Source organism: Eretmochelys imbricata, chromosome 14, assembly GCF_965152235.1.
Source record: "Eretmochelys imbricata isolate rEreImb1 chromosome 14, rEreImb1.hap1, whole genome shotgun sequence".
NCBI lineage: Eukaryota > Metazoa > Chordata > Testudines > Cheloniidae > Eretmochelys > Eretmochelys imbricata.
The window spans coordinates 39,339,298-39,350,189 of NC_135585.1; positions in this window are offsets into that span (position 1 = coordinate 39,339,298).

A 10,892-nucleotide genomic window follows, 5' to 3' on the forward strand; every position below is an offset into this window, starting at 1 on the left:
GGGTGGCAGGACGATAAGGGGTCTGGAGGGTTCTTTGGGAGGTAGGTGGGGCCTTGGGCGGCCCCCGGTAATAGGGTGTGGTCTGGGGTGGTCCCTTCTGGTCTCCGCTCCAACTGCGACCAGTTTTCTTCTTCTCTGCCACCTCCACCCATCTGGCTCCAATCTCTCCTGCCTCAATTACAGTTTTGGGTTTCCCATCTAGGATGTATCTTTCTATTTCCTCAGGAACACCCTCTAAGAATTGTTCTATTTGCATTAGGAAGGGCAAATTTACTGGAGATTCAACACTTGCTCCTGATATCCAGGCATCCCAATGTTTCACAATGTGGTAGGCATGTCGGGTAAATGACATGTCTGGTTTCCACCTTAGGGCTCTGAACCTCCGACGAGACTGCTCGGGTGTTATCCCCATTCTGACTCTCGCCTTGGATTTAAACAGTTCATACTTGTTCATGTGTTCTTTAGGCATTTCAGCTGCCACCTCAGCTAAGGGTCCACTGAGCTGCGGCCTCAGCTCTACCATGTATTGGTCAGTAGAGATGTTGTACCCAAGGCAGGCCCTTTCGAAGTTTTCTAAGAAGGCCTCAGTATCATCACCTGCCTTGTAGGTGGGGAACTTTCTGGGATGGGAAGTGGTACCTGGAGAAGGATTGCTAGGGTTTGTTGGTATATTCTGCTGGGCCTTTATCCTCTCCACCTCCTCCACATGCTTCCTCTCTTTTTCCTTCTCCTCCTCCACATGTTTCCTCTCTTTTTCCTTCTCCTCCTCCACATGCTTCCTTGCCTCCATTTCCCTCTTGTGGGCAGCCTCCTGTGCCTCCTTCTCCAGCCGCATGAGTTCTATCTGTCTTTCATGTTCCCTTTGTTTTTCCTCAGCCTGAAATTTGGCTAATTCCAGCTGTAGTCGAGCTGAGGATTTGGTCATTCTAACCTCTCTGTTTTTAACTAACTTTACACCCGAGGTTTAGAAATAAACAAACAAAACTTGGCTGTAAAATTTTGCTGTGCTGGAATAGAATATCTATTCTCTGATAGTGATTGTCAGCCTACAGAAAAAGACAATTCCCTTGTCTCTGCTCTGGGCCCAAATTAAAGCAAAAAACCTCCAACTACTTGGAAACCTGCTTACCCAGCCCAAAGAAAAAGCAAATGGGTAGAACACACACCCCCTATTTACTGTTAGGAAGAAAAGAAAAAAAACCTCTGGGTTGGAAGACTGAATTTCCCTGCAGGAGTTAAGTACCCTGCCTCCAGGCAAAGAAAACCTGCAATTCACAAAGATAATCCCCTTTTGTCTCTGCTTGGCCACAGTTTCAGCTTTCAGTTTCAGCTGCTTTCCAAAGGAAAAAAAAATTTCCTTTTTAAAATCTGTATTTCTAGTTCAAAAAATCTCAACTGGATCTCAAAATGATTTCAGGTTAATCCCACCACTATGCCACCATGTCAAGGTTCCTCCCCCACTCTGAACTCTAGGGTACAGATGTGGGGACCTGCATGAAAAACCTCCTAAGCTTATCTTTACCAGCTTAGGTCAAAAACTTCCCCAAGGTACAAAATATTCCCCCCGTTGTCCTTGGACTGGCCGCTACCACCACCAAACTAATACTGGTTACTGGGGAAGAGCTGTTTGGACGCGTCCTTCCCCCCAAAATACTTCCCAAAACCTTGCACCCCACTTCCTGGACAAGGTTTGGTAAAAAGCCTCACCAATTTGCCTAGGTGACTACAGACCCAGACCCTTGGATCTTAAGAACAATGAACAATCCTCCCAACACTTGCACCCCCCCTTTCCTGGGAAATGTTGGATAAAAAGCCTCACCAATTTGCATAGGTGACCACAGACCCAAACCCTTGGATCTGAGAACAATGAAAAAGCATTCAGTTTTTTACAAGAAGACTTTTAATAAAAAATAGAAGTAAATAGAAATAAAGAAATCCCCCCTGTAAAATCAGGATGGTAGATATCTTACAGGGTAATTAGATTCAAAAACATAGAGAACCCCTCTAGGCAAAACCTTAAGTTACAAAAAAGATACACAGACAGAAATAGTTATTCTATTCAGCACAATTCTTTTCTCAGCCATTTAAAGAAATCATAATCTAACACATACCTAGCTAGCTTACTTACTAAAAGTTCTAAGACTCCATTCCTGTTCTGTCCCTGGCAAAAGCAGCATACAGACAGACACAGACCCTTTGTTTCTCTCCCTCCTCCCAGCTTTTGAAAGTATCTTGTCTCCTCATTGGTCATTTTGGTCAGGTGCCAGCGAGGTTACCTTTAGCTTCTTAACCCTTTACAGGTGAGAGGAGCTTTCCCCTGGCCAGGAGGGATTTCAAAGGGGTTTACCCTTCCCTTTATATTTATGACAGGCCTCAATCTATCCGATAAAAGAGAGGGAAGCTCCTGACATGCACCCTAATGACAGGGCAGTCACTCTCACTAGCATGTGAAAGAAGCATGATGTGAAGAGGCTAAAAGAGCTCAGACCTTAACCCTGGAGATCAGGGCCAGATTAACCTCTGGTGGGCCCGGCACCAAACATATTTGTGGGCCCCCGTGGGCGCAGTGGAGCATGGCGCTGGGAGGTCAGTCCCCGGAGTGAGGGGCCAGCCAGAGGCAATGGGACATGGCATGGTAGGGATGCCCCTGCTCCACCCAATGCAAGGGCACTATTACAAACTGGCAGCTGCCAGATGCCTGCCCGGCCCTGTGTTGCTAGCATGCCCCTTCCCCTCGGGGGCAGGCCCATGCCACACCACACAGCTCTACCTCCATCCCCCCAACTCCTTATGGCCAGAGGCCCCCTGGACCCACTATGCCCAGCGCCCGCCCCAGACCCACCCACAAATGCACAGTGCCCTGCACACCACCCCTGCCCACAGCCCCACCACAACTGCCCAGCAAACCCCCCCCACACACAGAACCCCCATTCCCTAGTGCCCCAACACACACAGATGTTCCCTGCCCCTTCACAGCCCTGAACCACCCCAGTCTCCCCACATACCCACTCCCCCAAGCCCTGCATCCCGGCCGCACTCACCGGCCCTGCTGGAGGCGACTGTGTCTGCGGGCTGAGCTGGCAGCGCAGCCAGGGCTGGTCCCAGGGCCGGGAATCGCTCTGGCCCCTCCAGAGTGGCTTGATCAGCCAGGCCAGGACTTGCCCCGGCTGGGGTCCCTCAAGATGCACTTGCCTGGAGGGGCCCAGCCAAGCCCTCCACACTGTTCTCCACCCCCCAACACACCTGGCTGAGACTGGCCACGCTTCTGCACCAGTCCCAGGCAGCTCAGCTCCGGGGAGACAGGTGGGGCCCCACAGGTGTGGGAAGCAGAGACTGCCCAGAGCTGGAGGTGCACTGGAGTCTGACCAGGGGGCTGAGAGGAGCAAGGGGTGGGGCAGGGGTTGGAGAGGAGCCCTCGGCCAGCTGGCAGGCAGGCTGAGAGGAGCAAGTGGTATGCGGGGGAAGTCAGGGGAGTCTCGGGCCGCACTGCAAGCGGAATGTCTCTCACCTCAGCCCTACCCGCCTCAGCTTGAGTCCCCCCATCTCTCACCTCCCACCTCAGTGTGACCTGTCTCTTACCCCCTGCCTCAGGGCTTCCTGCCATCCCCTGAGCCCCCCCGCCTCTCGCTTCCCCGCTGCTCTCCCCCATTGGTCTCTCCCCGGCCACCCAACCTCAACGCTTTCCACTGCATCAATAGAGCTGCCTCAGCTCTTCGGACCTGGCCTGAGCCCATCAGCTCCCTGCCTTAAACACGGCCCTGCCAGCAGCTCAGCCCTGCCCCTGCCCTACGCTTCTTGCCCTGCCTCAGACACAGAGCCTGCCCCTTCTCTGGCTAGGCCCTGCCCCTACCCTTATCTGTATTGCCGCTCCTTCTCCACCCCTCACCCTCTGCTACCCCTAGTGCCCATTATACAGTATAGCCGCCCCTTCCCAGCCCCTTACCCGCTGCTGCCCCAGTGAGCTGCCTCCTCCATTAATATCTGCAAGATGCTCAGGTGGCACAGTGATGAGGGTACCTACACAGAGAAAGCACTCTGTACTCCATTGTGTTCCATGATACAGCTCCCGGCTGGGAGGTTTCAGCACTGAGCTGGTTAGATAGAACGGGATTTTCCAAAAGCCACTAAACTGTTGAGAGACCAAGTCCCAATGACGCTAGCAATGAGAGTTATGCTCCTAAATCACTTAAGGGCTTTTGAAAATCCCACCCTGAGGACCAGCTTTCCAATAGCTTGGCACCCACAACTGGGGACAGAAATTTTCAAAAAGGTCAGCTCTCAATTAGGCAATGAAAAGAGCCAGATTTTCAAAAATGCCCATCAGCCAGCAACTTCTGGGTGGCACTTACTGTCAGATTTTTCACAGCGTTCATCACCCCCGATGTTGAGCTATTTTGGAAATATAGCCCTTAATTTTTGCCCTCCCTTTGCCTCTCACTCTCAGTTTGCTGGACCTATCTGACTGCTTGCTATCTCTTTTCCTTTGCTCTGCCTCTCCATCCTGGTCTGAGATTTCAGGCCTAAATGTGAAGATTATCCACCCACCAGCTCCCTTGGCTCTCTGGGAAGGTAGGGGAAAGGCTCACTCATCCTTTCCTCCTCTTTCCTCAGGCCACAAGCTGAAAGCTACTTCCCTGCTGGGGGATTAACCTAAATTTGAATTTAGACACAAGCACAAAAGGGCCTGGATTCATGTGGTTACAGCAGAATCTCAGCTTCCATTTAAAATCAAGCTTCTAGGTTTCTTGTTTATGAAGAAAAGCTTGAAAAGGTCCCCCAAGTGCAGAGAGTGTGAGTGTGCAGAGAGCCTGAGACTATAGCTCTCGGAGGGGGGAGCTGCATCATTCATCTCAATGGAGTGTTGGACCCACTGCCCTCTGGGGTCCCCAACAATCCCACCTCAGCAGGGTATAATGTGTGTGTAGCTGGAGTTGAAGAACACAATCCCAGTGCATTACACCTGTTGTATATTAATGTTTCTCTGTGTCAGAGTGCAACACCTTTAGAGCAAATTAATGCCAAAATAAAACTAGTTTACACAAAGGACTGAATTTCCAAGGAGTTTCTGCCTATAAATTTTGCTTTTTGCCATTAAAAAAACATTTTCAGAGACAGTCACAACTTCAATGGTTGTCAGCGGTGGCCAGGTGATGTACAGGTTTAGGGGCTATCAAGGTTCCTCCCCCACTCTGAACTCTAGGGTACAGATGTGGGGACCTGCATGAAAACCTCCTAAGCTTACTTTTACCAGCTTAGGTTAAAACTTCCCCAATGTACAAATTAATTTTACCCTTTGCCCTTGGAATTTCCACTGCCACCACCAAACTTTAACTGGGTTTACTGGGAAACGTAGTTTGGACACGTCTTTCCCCCCAAAAGGAACCTGGGGAAGGTTTGGTAAAAATCCTCACCAATTTGCATAGGTGACCACAGGCCCAAACCCTTGGATCTTAGAACAATGAAAAAGCCTTCAGTTTTCTTACAAGAAGACTTCTAATAGAAGTAAAGGAATCACCTCTGTAAAATCAGGATGGTAGATACCTTACAGGGTAATTAGATTCAAAACATAGAGAACCCCTCTAGGCAAAACCTTAAGTTACAAAAAAGACACACAGACAGGGATAGTCATTCTGTTCAGCACAGTTCTTTTCTCAGCCATTAAAAGAAATCATAATCTAACACGTACCTAGCTAGATTACTTACTAAAAGTTCTAAGACTCCATTCCTGTTCTGTCCCTGGCAAAAGCAGCATACAGACAGACACAGACCCTTTGTTTGTCTCCCTCCTCCCAGCTTTTGAAAGTATCTTATCTTCTCATTGGTCATTTTGGTCAGGTGCCAGCGAGGTTACCTTTAGCTTCTTAACCCTTTACAGGGGAGAGGATTTTTCCTCTGGCCAGGAGGGATTTTAAAGGGGTTTACCCTTCCCCTTATATTTGTGACAGGGGCACACAAGAAAAATATTCCCATCATGGAGTCTTCAAATAGATACAAACTTGTGCAGAGACTCAAATCTCTTGCACCTCAAATTGTCACCATAGCTGTGAAATGAAAAATGAGGGTTTCACTATTTGGGGGCGCTGTTTGTGATCCCAGGCCCACTAGCTTCAGGATGGCAAACACCAGACATATCCCCTTCCACTTCTTTCCTATCAGTTTGAGAGATGAATAGGCCAAAAGTGATAATTAGTAGGAGTAGGGTTTCTGTATGACAGCTGTGCTTTCATGTCCTATCCAAGATCACAGCCTTATTGTGTTAGCATGGCTTCAGCTCTGTATGAGACAATCCCTGACTTGATGGTCTTACATTCTAAATACATAAATCAGACCAAAGGTGGGAATGGAAACAGATGCACAGCGAAGCAAGGTGACTTTCCACTGGCCACACAGCAAATAAGTGGCAGACCCAGGAAGCAAATGTTCCCTTAGCCTGGGAAGGAAGGAAGGAAGGAAGGAAGGAAGGAAGGAAGGAAGGAAGGGGACAGCTATAATGTCTAACTGCTGCTGCATAGGATTACTGATGAGAACTTAGCACGGATACTGTACTGGATGAGTGATATGCATAATGGTGGCCAGATGTCTGCAGAATCTCTGGGGTGGGAAACGGCTGATATATTTTCGAAAGACCTCTCTAGATGGCTGCAGAAAATGCAGGATAAGAAAGGGTCCGCTATAGAGCAAGATTCTCAGCTCTGGCAAACTTGAATAGTTCTGTTTATTTCAATGGGGTAACACCGAGGTACACCAGCAGGGAATCTGGCCCACTGTCTCCATCAGAGCTACAGCAGTTTACATCAGAGTAGAATATGGCCTGTAATGTTTTATTGGCGAGCACAAGGAAAGGGATGTTATACTTCACAAAGACCACTAGGTGGCAAAAAGTGTGTGTGGGGCCGGGGGGGGGGGCGGAAAAGGGTCAGCTACAGCCGATATTGGCCTGGATTCCTAATGGAAAAGAGATTTATTCTTTGAGGTGTCCAGTAGATGGCAGTACTGTCAGGAATGAGTAATGGACAGCTATTCCATGAAATAACCATTACAAGGCAGCAGAGGATGAATATTAGCAAAAGGCAGTGGATTGTAGTGTACCATCATACGGGACAGTCATCGCTCAGAAAGATAAACTAGTGCTTCATCATGATGAAACATTTCCCCGCAGAGACTCATTAGGCAATTTCTCTAAATGCAATTACATTTGTGGAAAAACAAGTCAAGACACACCGGGAGACACAAAATTATCCGTAATGGTGATGGGTTGAAGTGAGACCTTATTAAAATGTTTTGGAACCAAATTGTACTTATTTAAAAATTTGGAATTGGATAAGAAACAACAATCTCCCACAGGGATCTGTAATCAGAAATAAGTGGATGGTCTTATTCATGCCCCAAAACACCAGTTTAATTCAGGTCAAAATAGAACAGCTGTCATCTGAAAGAAAACTTACTGATAGAAATGCCAACTTCGGGGAATATGGACAATATACTGTGATGAACAAATACAGTGGTTACATATGACAGGTTTCAGAGTAGCAGCCGTGTTAGTCTGTATTCGCAAAAAGAAAAGGAGTACTTGTGGCACCTTAGAGACTAACAAAACATAGACTATACCACAATATTTACATTAATTGATGTGTGTACACACATCTGTACTTGTGTAAATTGTGCCTCTGCACAAACCACTCTCCTCTTCTGTATGATTTTAGATAGCCTCAAGTTTGCTCTTTTCTACACCTCGTAGAGCAAGTTCTCTTGAGTTCAAGTGATAGCCAGCATGGATAACCTTGAATGGCAAACAGGAAGTCTGGAATTTCCAAAGAAGCCTAAGGTAATTACACACCCAAATACCAGTTGGATATGAGTGCCTAACTCCCTTGGGCTCCTTTGAAACTCTCAGCCAAATTTATTGTGGTCAAGGATTAGTTCCAATATTAGACCGTCATCTATGCAGTGCCAGGATATTTAGGATTGAGAGGTGGGACTCAGTACAAACTTCTTCACAGCTGCCTTATCCTCCTTCCAACCATGAATACTTGGTCACGCACAAAGTTTTTTCTGAGTGTTCTGCTTTACTGGAAGATGCTCTGTGCAGGTAAAGGTAGGGAGGAGGAGCTGAAAGTGTGTGTGTGGAAGAAATATTGAGAGGGAAATCAAAGATCTCAGAAACATCTAAGGCACCAAAGTTTAATGTCCATATTTCATTTTGCAACCATGCGAAGACACTTCAAACCCAGCTGGACAATAAAGGCCCCAGTTATAAAAGTCTCTTCTCTAATTTCCTGCCCAAAACATCTGATTTTTTTCAGGCCCAGCTTTGAGAAAACCTGAGTGACACTGTAGAAGAAGAGAGGCCCAGTCAAAAAGATTGTTAACAAGTCCATTTAAGACTGTAGGCTATCCTCATAAGAGGAGACCATGAATGATCAAGGGGACTCAAGCCTGAGGATCCTTTAGACTATCTCCTCTACATCTGGGAGAGCTAGGAGCATTTTGGGAATGAGAATCTCAACATGCAGATGTGGTCAAACGCTTTGTGTAGAATGAGTTCCAGCAAATGACATTTGTACTTCTCCTGTAGCAAGAGGCTATCACAATAGTGACCAGCAGGGGATGAAATGTGTGTCCAGTTAAGAAACGCAGCGTTGATCGAGACGAAGAGACACACTTGGGTCTAACAAGCACCCTGCTCAGCTCCCATCCGCTGGCGATGACCCAAGCTTGAGATAATTTCTGGTGGCAATTCCTTGCTGATTGGTCCAGGTGTTTTCCTCACTAAATCACTGGTGGGACCCAGTTAACTGGCTCAAACCATCTTTCTGGACTCTGTGCCATGAATTCCCTACCTACATTTTGCTGGTGTTACTGTCTGGGCTGCTAGTTTTCAGTGGCAGCCAGGCCTTCTGTCTGGGGCTGGCTTGGGTTACACTTTGGGCTCAACTCCCCATCTTGTGCTCTCACTTTTCTGCCAGGTCAGGGTTCTTGCCTTGCTCTAAGACCCTGAGCATCTTTGTCTTGTTTTGTTTTTTGTGGTCCGCCTCACTGCCTGAACCTTGCCCTATTGGACTTGTTTATGGAAAATTCCTCTTGCATCTTAGGGTTTTGGCCCTTTAACCCCCATGCCTGTTCCCGTTATTGCATTTGTTGTCCCCCGAACTCGGTTGGGTTCTGGGTTTAGTAGCCCGTCCCTAGGCTGAAGGAGGGACTTTTAGCAGTGGGCTAGCTAGCGCTCGCCCACATCCCAGTGCTCAAAAGGACTGCTCTCTTGTATCCTTCTGGTGTGAGTCTGTCACAGTGGTTATACAAAACAAATTCCTGATTGAAAATGCGTTATGTATTGTACACTAATCAATAAAATTCCTAATTTTTGCATGAATTTTCTAGTGTGCTTGTCATGAGTCTAAGCAGTCTGAGATTTCTGTATTCCAAATCCCAAACCATATTTAACTATTTAATGTTGTACAGTGACAAGGTCATGTTAACAGCTTTGACTCTGTGGACTTGTAGATTCCATTAAAATTGACAACATTTCCTAGCAGCTATAATATGGAATAGACCATACATGGTCAAAGGTAAGAAATGAGAGGTTGTGTTCTTAGGCATCTAGAAGGCAGAGGACGTAAAGAATGGGAAAGGTGTGTGATGCTGTTCAGTGGCCAATGGATAGCAGCAGAAATGGAAGGGCAAGAAAGGGGAAGTCATATTGCCAAGTGACCAGCAGAGGGAAGTGGAAAGAGGTAAAGCTGTATAATACAGACTAGAAGGCATCAGTGTAAATGGCAAGGAAAGAACTTTGTGGAGCAATGGACCTCTAGGCTATGTAAGGAACTGGAAAAATCTTTAGAAACCAAAGTGAGGAATATGTGAGTGAGCAATATATAAATGAAGATATTGAGGAATGTTAATAAAGGAATCAGAGACAGCCAGCCAAGGCATTCCTAGGATACCAACATTACCTGAAGTTAGGAGAAGTGTACCATGTTGGAACAAGGAATGTGAAATGGTAGCACGTTAAGGGACAAGAAATGGGCTGTTATACTGAATGATGACCAACGGGGACACAAAAGCATCAAGGATGGAAAGATTTCAGAGTAGCAGCCGTGTTAGTCTGTATTCGCAAAAAGAAAAGGAGTACTTGTGGCACCTTAGAGACTAACAAATTTATTAGAGCATAACTTTCATGAGCTACAGCTCACTTCATCAGATGCATTCAGTGGAAAATACAGTGGGGAGATTTATATACATAGAGAACATGAAACAATGGGTGTTACTATACACACTGTGATGAGAGTGATCACTTAAGGTGAGCTATTACCAGCAGGAGAGTGGGGGGGGGGGGGGAACCTTTTATAGTGATAATCAAGGTGGGCCATTTCCAGCAGTTGACAAGAACATCTGAGGAACAGTGGGTGGGTGGGTGGGGGGATAAACATGGGGAAATAGTTTTACTTTTTGTAATGACACATCCACTCCCAGTCTTTATTCAAGCCTAAATTAATTGCATCCAGTTTGCAAATTAATTCCAATTCAGCAGTCTCTCACTGGAGTCTGTTTTTTAAGTTTTTTTTGTTGAAGAATTTCCACTTTTAGGTCTGTAATCGAGTGACCAAAGAGATTGAAGTGTTCTCCAGCTGGTTTTTGAATGTTATAATTCTTGACGTCTGATTTGTGTCCATTTATTCTTTTACATAGAGACTGTCCAGTTTGGCCAATGATGGCAGAGGGGCATTGCTGGCACATGATGGCACATATCACATTGGTAGATGTGCAGGTGAACGAGCTTCTGATAGTGTGGCTGATGTGATTAGGCCCTATGTGATAGTGTGGCTGATGTGATTAGGCTGATGTGATTAGCTCCTCCAAAAACCATTCAGAGAACCCTTCATTCTCTTTGGTCA